This window comes from Cavia porcellus, unplaced genomic scaffold (genome assembly GCF_034190915.1).
Source record: "Cavia porcellus strain 051 isolate PalLab524CR breed Dunkin Hartley unplaced genomic scaffold, mCavPor4.1 scaffold_24, whole genome shotgun sequence".
Taxonomy (NCBI): domain Eukaryota; kingdom Metazoa; phylum Chordata; class Mammalia; order Rodentia; family Caviidae; genus Cavia; species Cavia porcellus.
Window position 1 is genome coordinate 9,617,056 of NW_026947507.1, and position 8,586 is coordinate 9,625,641.

An 8,586-nucleotide genomic window follows, 5' to 3' on the forward strand; every position below is an offset into this window, starting at 1 on the left:
ATCCTCTCCTGGATAGGTGATATCACTTAAACAAAAATTATATATTCTCTTTTTAGACCTTTGCTGAAGTTCTACTGCCTAGGACTTGGGTCTTTTCCTGAGGATTCAAGGAATATTACATAAGTGTAGGAAAGGAATGCACATATAATGTGTAGAAATATATAGTATTTCGCAAAAAGTAAAAGGCTTCTACATTAAACCTCTTCACAGCTTAGCCTAATTATGTTTACTGAAACAAGATCCTTAATAACTTTTAGTCCAAATAGTCACTCTTATCAAAACAATACACTAACATGAAAAAATCTCTTCCATATATGCACATAACAGGTCTTAAAAGTAAAGCATTTGCTGAGTGCCACAATGACTTTCTGTAATGAGATCCTATATCAGTATATACAGATTTTCAACAGGATTTTCAAAGAACCATCTTCATAACTATCATTCTTTGGTTGAGTAAAGCAAAAGGGGTTCAAGTGGGAGGGAAGAAAATATCAACTACAGTGCCCCTTTGGAGAGCATCATCACTGTGGTGCCAGGCCCACTCATTCCCCTGGGAGCAGAGTGCTACTTTGTGCTGGTCGTAGGCATGGTAAACGTGGGCTGCCTTTCCCAGGCAAGTGCAACCCTGTGTGTGAGTTCCTCACAGTTGAGAGCTAGAGGCTGGCCAGGTGAGAGGATGGCTAACAATTGCTGATGGAGTTGTAGAGCTTTTATCATGTCCCCCTCCCACCTTGGTCCTCCCTCTTCACATTTAATGCATTCACCATCAAATTCAATTCCTGAAAGAGGAAGCTGGCTACAAGGGGAAGAAAAAAAGATGAGACCAGCAAGTTTCCACCTTTCCCAGAGTATCCCTCCTGACCTGGGAGAAATGTAGCTTTATTACCAAGCCCATTTCCAAATGTTTCCCTTCCTTGAACTGATAATCTAGTTAAAGGCTGGAGACCATACAGCTGGACTAGGAGAAGAGGTAAAGTTAAAACAATATGGAACTGTATGTGTTTCTCTATTGTAGAATTTCTTAAGGATAATGGACTTACTACTTTTGTAATAAAATAGAGTTTAGTGTGAGGAGTTAAATCATGTAAGAAAAGACAGTGCTAGTCTAGTAACACTCTAGAAAAATCCATGCTCACTTCTTAACCAAAAACTACTTTACCAGAAATTGTAGTTGCACTGAAATATATCTGGCCTCATCTGGGATAACCACAATCTCCAAGAGCAGTGCTTATTCCTTAAGACAGATTACTCTCAGATGGTAGCAGGTGTCCCCTTTCTGTAGATAACTAAAGATCATTTTATTTGCTATGCAATAGTTTGTCAAAAATCTTTGAAAGTATGATTTCTGTTATGTTTTGAAAAAGAGTATGACTTGTAGGTAGTGAATTCAAACAGCGTGAAGAAGAAACAGAGACAATGGCTCTGGACACAGCGGAGAAGGGAAGCAGCAGGCCTCATCTTCCGGAGATGATGGCTTTCCCTTCGGTAAGCAAGATCAGCTGAGGATGGCAGATGTTTAGGTTGAAGGAAAACGGCTTGTGTGTGTCCAAAAGCAGAGAAAGGCAGGTGTAAGACAAAGATTTAAGATGCAGAAGAAAGGAGGAATAAAAAGAAAGGCAGAGGTATGGATTTTTAAAATCAAGAAGAAACATATTACTTCTACAAGAGCTGTTATTTATTTTGTACCAGGCACGTATTAGACACTTATATAAAATATCTCACAACAATCTGGTGACAGGGTTGTCATGATGTGCATTTTAAAGATGAGAAAACTGCGTTCACCAGGGTGAATTATTGACTCAGAGTCACCTGAGTTCAGCAGGCTCTAAAATCGCTCCTCTTCCCACAATTCACTCCATTTTTAACCTTTTTAAAGAAGGAAGACCAGTCAAATAGATGTCAGAGGAAAAAAAATATACTGAGGATAAAACGAAGGGGGGGGGTTTAGTAACTAAATAATTTATATTCTTCCTAATAAAGAAACTCAAGCAATTTTCTGAGAATATAGAAGAAACACGCAATTGAAAGCTAATGAGTGCACTTTGAATATAGTCGCTGTGGGCTATATGCCAGAGAAGCCACAAGATGCGCATAAAAAGACTGTGATCGCTTATCTCTGCCAAAAAAAATAAAAAAGTCCCTCAAATGTACTGTGTGTGAGCTCCTGGGCAGCCTCTTTCACTTCAGGAGTCAGGACATTTTTAGTCATATGTTTAATGATACACACTGGAAACATTTTATAATTTATTTATTGTTTCTAACTGGGGATCAAACCCAGGGCCTCACCCTTGCAGACAGTTGTTCGCTGCACCACTGAGCTACACTGGAGCCCTATTCCAAACTCCTTAGTTTCAGACGATGAAGCTGAAATTTGAGATTACAAAAATTAAGCAGTGCATGTGCTTCAGGGGTACGTATCCTACCAAGTGAAATTAAGTCATGGTGTGCTTTTATTCTTTCTAAAACTTCAACCAAAAAAATTCATTCCTTAAAGTTACTTGAAGTTATTTTTTTCCAAGGGGCAGGGAGACTGTCTCAAAGCCAGCTGTATATTTTGAGGAAATAAATGGTAGATGAAATGGGAATGTTATTAAGCTTAGCGTCTTTTGATTAGCCTCGTCTCTGACTGTGAGAGAAATGGGATGCTAACAAATGCTGTCTCTGCATTTTTGCCAACCTAACAGAAGAAGCCTTTATTTAAATTATAGCTCATTTCATTGCCATGGTGTTATATATTAGAAATTGATTACCCCATTTCTTCTGTAATGGCTTCATTAAATTTGGGGGAGCTTTTCTTTTATTTTTTAAAATAAGAAATAATGAGTTTATGAAAGTGAAATCTTTATTTTTATTGTGTCTACGATTTCAAATAAAACATACTGACTATAATTATAGCATTAAATTGACTCTCAAGACAATTATTATTTTCTGAATAAAATGAGATTGCTTACAAGGTTTCTTGTAAATCAAATATCACATATTATCAGCTTTTTAAAAGCATTCCAGGAAGTCCGGCATTCATATTTAAGCAAACAGAGAAACTGAAAAAGATGCAAGTTATTCTTATTCTGTTGCTTTGCAGTGATTTTAAAAAGTCTCTTAAATGTGGAATAGTTGCTATCATTATGATTTTTTAAAAAGTATTTCCAACCTTTTAATTGTTATTCCATATTTTTTATAGGTAAGCTGCTAAAATTTGATGCAACTTTTTAAATGATAAACTGAAGATTTCAAGTGAGGGAAGAGAGAGAAAGGTTGGAAAGTGGAAATGGAGGCACAGGGTAAATGGAAACATTTATCTGAATACTGAACTCATCACATTTTTTAAATCTCATTAGAACTTATCAAGCAAAATAAAAAATTAACAAGTTGTTATCCTTGGGTAGTCAGTGAAGAACTTCCTATGTCAGTGAACTTCTCAAAAGGGACATAGGGCTGTCATTGTCCTATGGTACAGACCTGTCCCCAGAGGCACCCAATATTTTCCCCTAAAGGTTTGTAACTAGAACTAGCAAATGGGGCTGGGGTTAGTTATCACAGACTTCCCCCAGGGAAGGTTTATGAGGGGCTTTCCAGGAAATGGAGGATTGAAATTAGGGCCATGTTACCAGAGGATTTCTTCTTGTGAAATATTTTTCATTCATTTCCGCCAAGCAACATTTAATATACTCAGAAATTCATCTGTATAATGTTTCCTTAAGTTGGACAGTATGATTTATTTCTTGAATAACTTTTCCATAGCACTTTCATAGCTTTTTCACAGCACAAGTGCATGTATTTTTCTTTATTCAATTACTATTTGAGACAAGGGTATGTGATTTCTTTTAAACAGAGATGCTCAATATACAACAATGGGTAGCTACAAGTTACAATAGGAATTATGGATAGCACATAAAGAAAAGACAAATCCATCAGTACCAAAAATGGGCCTTTTTTTTTTGTAATCCAAATATTCCCTGGGCACTCTTAAAACTATGTCTTTAATAAATTTCATTTTCAAAAAAAAATCTGACAGGATTATCATAATTGAGAATAAAAGAAAGATTTACAGTATTACTATTAGTCTCCATATTCCCATATCCAGAAGTAGCAGATCTACAGTGCTCTCAATTAATTTTAGAGATGAGCAGTGTAACCAGATATTTACCAGATCGGATGGTGCTGTAAGAACAAAGACAGCTCATATCTCCCTGTTCTAACCATGACTCTAAAAATGAGAGAAAGAACTGGCAAACATGGATGGAGAAATAAAGGAAAAAGTAGAATAATGAATGAATGAATAGAAGTTATTTGAGAAAAAGAGGGTGTCATGGTTTATGTCTGTGTCCCCCAGGCCTCATGAGTTTGCATTGTGTATTTGTGATTGGTTCATTGTCTAGTGCTTGGATTGGTGGTGTCAGTGCTCCACCCACATAGGGGTGGAGCCAGGATGTGATGTAATGGCAGGAAGAAGGTGTGTCTTGCTCTTTGCAGGTTCAGCTTGCTGTTTGCAGCCGCCATGAACTTCGGTCCAGCCATGCCTGCCTGCTGGGAGCCAACTGAGTGTAGACTGAAACCTCCAAAAACTGTAAGAAATAAACCTTTCCTTTCCCAACTTTGGGCTTCAGGTATTGTGTCTCAGCGACGAGCATAAAATAACTAAGACAGAGGGAAATACAGGACAAAATTTCAGTCCCAATAAAGAGTATAGGCACTCAACAAAAAAATTTGAGACAGGGTCTCTCTTTATATTTCAGGCTGGCCTTGAACTACTATTTACTTCAGACTAATCTCAAATTCGTGGCAATCCTCCTGCCTCAGCCTTGTAAGTGCTGGAATAACAGGTGTGTGCCACCAAACCTGTCAATAATACAATTTTAGAAAGAACACAGAATTATTTTCCCAGAGAGATGAATAAAAACCACAAGAACCATGCAATGTAGTTGGTAAAACTCACTTGTAAGAATCCTATTAAATTCTTGAATAAACATCATCTCCCTCTGCATTCTTTGCCTCGTGGAGAGGGGCAAGGGGCTTTCCCCTGCCGGCTAGATATCCAGGAAGGTAAATCGGCATGTAGGATTAAATATGCCTCAGCACTGTTAGTTGATTCCTGCTGTCTTTTGTCTCTCCCATATTTAAACAGTTAAGAGTCCTCTGCACTGTCACATATTTGGAACTGAAGCAGAAAGGCTTATGAATGCCTCACATGGAGCTCTCTTCCAAATGGTAGACCCTTTCCTTTGGCATCAGGAACCCAGTTCTGCACAATGTGCAGAGATGGCACACATGGAGTGACAAATCTAGGAATGGAGTCCACTCACTTTCACTGAGATAAAAAGGAGACTTAAGGACTTAAGCACTCCATATGGATGACATTCTTGGATAAAAGCTAAAATTTCCTGAATATTTGGACCACAAGATCTTTATTTTTTTTCTCAAATCACATCAAAGCTTATTTTGTAAATAGAGATTCATCTTTAGATGAAGTCCTGAAAGTTTAACAGTGTGCTAATGAAAGAAATTTGGACTTTCAAGATGGTGTTTAAGAACCTGGCGATGTTTTCTTGATTTATGCATATTAGCTCCAGGAGGTACTCAACAATATTAACATTCATTACCCCTCAGCATATGCATCTTTTTTAGCTGAGAATCCAGGCTGTCTATTTATTACTAGGAGACTGAAAAAGCTCTTTCAGACCTATTCAAAGAAATAATAAAAACCAAATTTTTAAAAACTGGCCATTGAAGATGTATAATAACTTCAGAAATCAGCTCAGGAAGAGGAAAGTCCAGGGGAGTGCCATTAATCTGCTAAAAGGCATATAGTATAGTGTCAGAAGTGCCCAAATTTGAAAGTTGTTGTACCCATAAATAGGGTAATGTGCTTTTTGCCCACAGTTCAGTTTTATCCCATTGCACACCTGGGTTAGTCTTTGTCCTAGAAATGACTACTTTTAATGAAGAATCAATATTAATAATTGTAATCAGACACACCAGATGCTTTTCATTGACTTTCACCTTGTATTTCCAGCTGCCGCCAAGGTCTCATCTGAACTGTATGAAATACACGTGCCAGGATCAGAGTTCTTCTGTTAATGAGTGATTAAGTCTGAAACACCCTGCTCTCTGTTGCTGACCTTTTTCAGGTGCTCCCTGGCTAATTCCAAACTTTCAAAAGCAAATTGTTTGCTCTTTGATGAAAGGAAACGTCCCTTAGCATCAGCACTTGCAGCCAGCCAGCATCTTCCGTTCTCAGTAACGAGGGGCAAGGCAACCCTGCTGCTCCTACGGGCCACTTCGTGCCACAGACAATTGTGAAGAAGCCACGCTTCTGTCCCCCCACTTGTGAGATAAAAGAAGCCCCTGAGAGCCAGTCAGTGGGGGCAGTGGTCAGCAGGAACTCGGGAAAGCACAGGCTGCACACGTGTGGTCTGTGTGCAGGAAAATGGGAGACATGGAGCAGTTCATCTACAGAGCATCAATATGGATCAATACACCTCCACTGCCAGGTTGGGCTTTTTAGTTGTTGTCTGATTTTTGCTGCTTTTTCCATTTCTGTCATTTGTAGAAGGATATAACCAACAACTATTTATTTCATCGTATGTTAATCCTTTTTGGTGATACTTAGCATTGCATACAGGGCCTTCCCACAGACCGATACGCTGCTAAATGGCTAAGCTGTCCAGGCGGGGCTCAATCTTGCGATTTTCTTTTCTCAGCACCCCAGAATGCTGGTATTACGGGTGTAGACCATCACACCCAGCTCACTGACATTTTTTTACTTAGCAGAAAACTCTTTTGGAAGTAAAAAGTTCAAAGGAAAAGGAAAAAACAATATAAAATTCATGTTTGTTTTCCATTTTCCAAGACAATTTATGTCACTGGTTCAAAATATCTACCAACATTTTCTATTTCTATTCTGTTTTTTATTTAAGGGTATTTTTGACTTGTTCTACTAGAGAATGTTTCTAAATACAGAAAATTAAGAATTTTTGTAAGTCTGTGAGGTGATGAATTTGTTAATTAGTATGATTGTAGTAAGCATTTCACAACACATATGTATCTCAAAACACAGTAGTATAAATCTTAAATACAGATTTTTGTCAACTACTCAATGAAAAGGGAAAATATATCCCATTAGATGATGTATAAAGTGAAACATTTAAAATCAAGCCTATTCTTAACATTTTATATCTGTAAATATACATACATTTATAAACATGTAAGTGCTTCATTTATTTAATGAAAAAAAAGTCTCATGACAAAATAAGAGAATAATAACTGTTAATACATTGTGTCATTATCTTCAAAGTAGTTATTCAGCATAAGACATTGACAAAAAGATTCTGTCTTACAAAGACAAAGCAGATCCTAATATACATATTTGCACATATAAATGCACATTCAACTTTTTTTCACTGATTTATTAGCCAACGCAATCTTCTGTTTCTGTAGGACTATGCCATTGCCCATAAGCATAGATTTGTCATAAAAAGCACTGTTAACATGTATCCACATTTTTGATACCTATTTTTGAAGACAATAGAGTATAATTATTAATAGTACCTATTTTATAATGGTATCATGCATACCGTAGAGATCATTCAGTAATTTGATTCTCTCTGCTCTGAATTCTGTTCCACAAATGTTTGAGACACGTACTTCTAATTCATTCTTTTTTGGCTTCTATATATTATTGCATTGTATAATAATGGCACAATTTAGCTTTTCATTCCAAAAAAATGTTCTCATTCTTTCAAGTATTTCATTCTTACAAGAAATGTTGTTGTATATGTTCTTAAACACTGTATAAAAGGTTCCCTGATATTTCCCAGTAAGTAGAACTGCCACGTCTTGGGAACCCCCATATTCACCTACCACCAGATGCTGAGACTGTTCTACAAAGTGATTTAGTCTTCTAAAACTGAGTTCCCAATGATCTACATTTCTGAAATTACTGAGTATTCTCATTTATTATTCTTAATCCTATGATGTAAGATCCTGTCTATGATAGCTATTATTTTAACTCCTATCCACCTGATTTTGTCAGGACTTTTTTAACTTTCAAAATGGGTCATTTATTCATATAGATTATTTTTGTCACAGTTGTTTTGTTTTTTGTGTGTTTGTTTTTGTTTTTGAGACAATCTCACTTTGTAGTGCATGCTGGCCTTGAACTCACTAGGTGGTTCATACTGACCTCAAACTCGTGGCAGTCCTCTTGCCTCCACTTTCTGAGTTCTGGGATTATAGACATGCATCATTATGCCCAGATATTCATAAAGATTCTTAAGAATATACATCTTTGATTGAATTCGATATGGCCTTATCCATATTTCTGCTTTCTCACTTATAAAATAAAGACAATATTGGTGCCAACTTCACAGATGTGTCTGATGTATTGCTAAAGGATTGATGCATTGCTGTAGCTTAAAGCACTGACAACTCCACTTGGAATAAACACTAAGTTTCAGATATTACTGTATACTGGCACTTATGGTGTGCTCAACACTCTACAGGTTATAAAGCTTAGGCTTCCACTCCAATATGAATTTAACTCTTTATTGTTTAAAATTGATAACAAAGAAATGTTATTTCCCTGTG

General features: G+C 36.9%; 1 long non-coding RNA gene across 1 annotated transcript; it reads left to right on the forward strand.

The window, feature by feature from the left end:
* Positions 1–4,445: 4,445 nt before the first annotated feature.
* Positions 4,446–8,356, forward strand: LOC134472590 (uncharacterized). The gene is made up of 3 exons (XR_010042476.1): positions 4,446–4,567; positions 4,737–4,823; positions 6,014–8,356. It is a non-coding gene; the product is annotated as an uncharacterized LOC134472590 (long non-coding RNA).
* Positions 8,357–8,586: the final 230 nt, after the last annotated feature.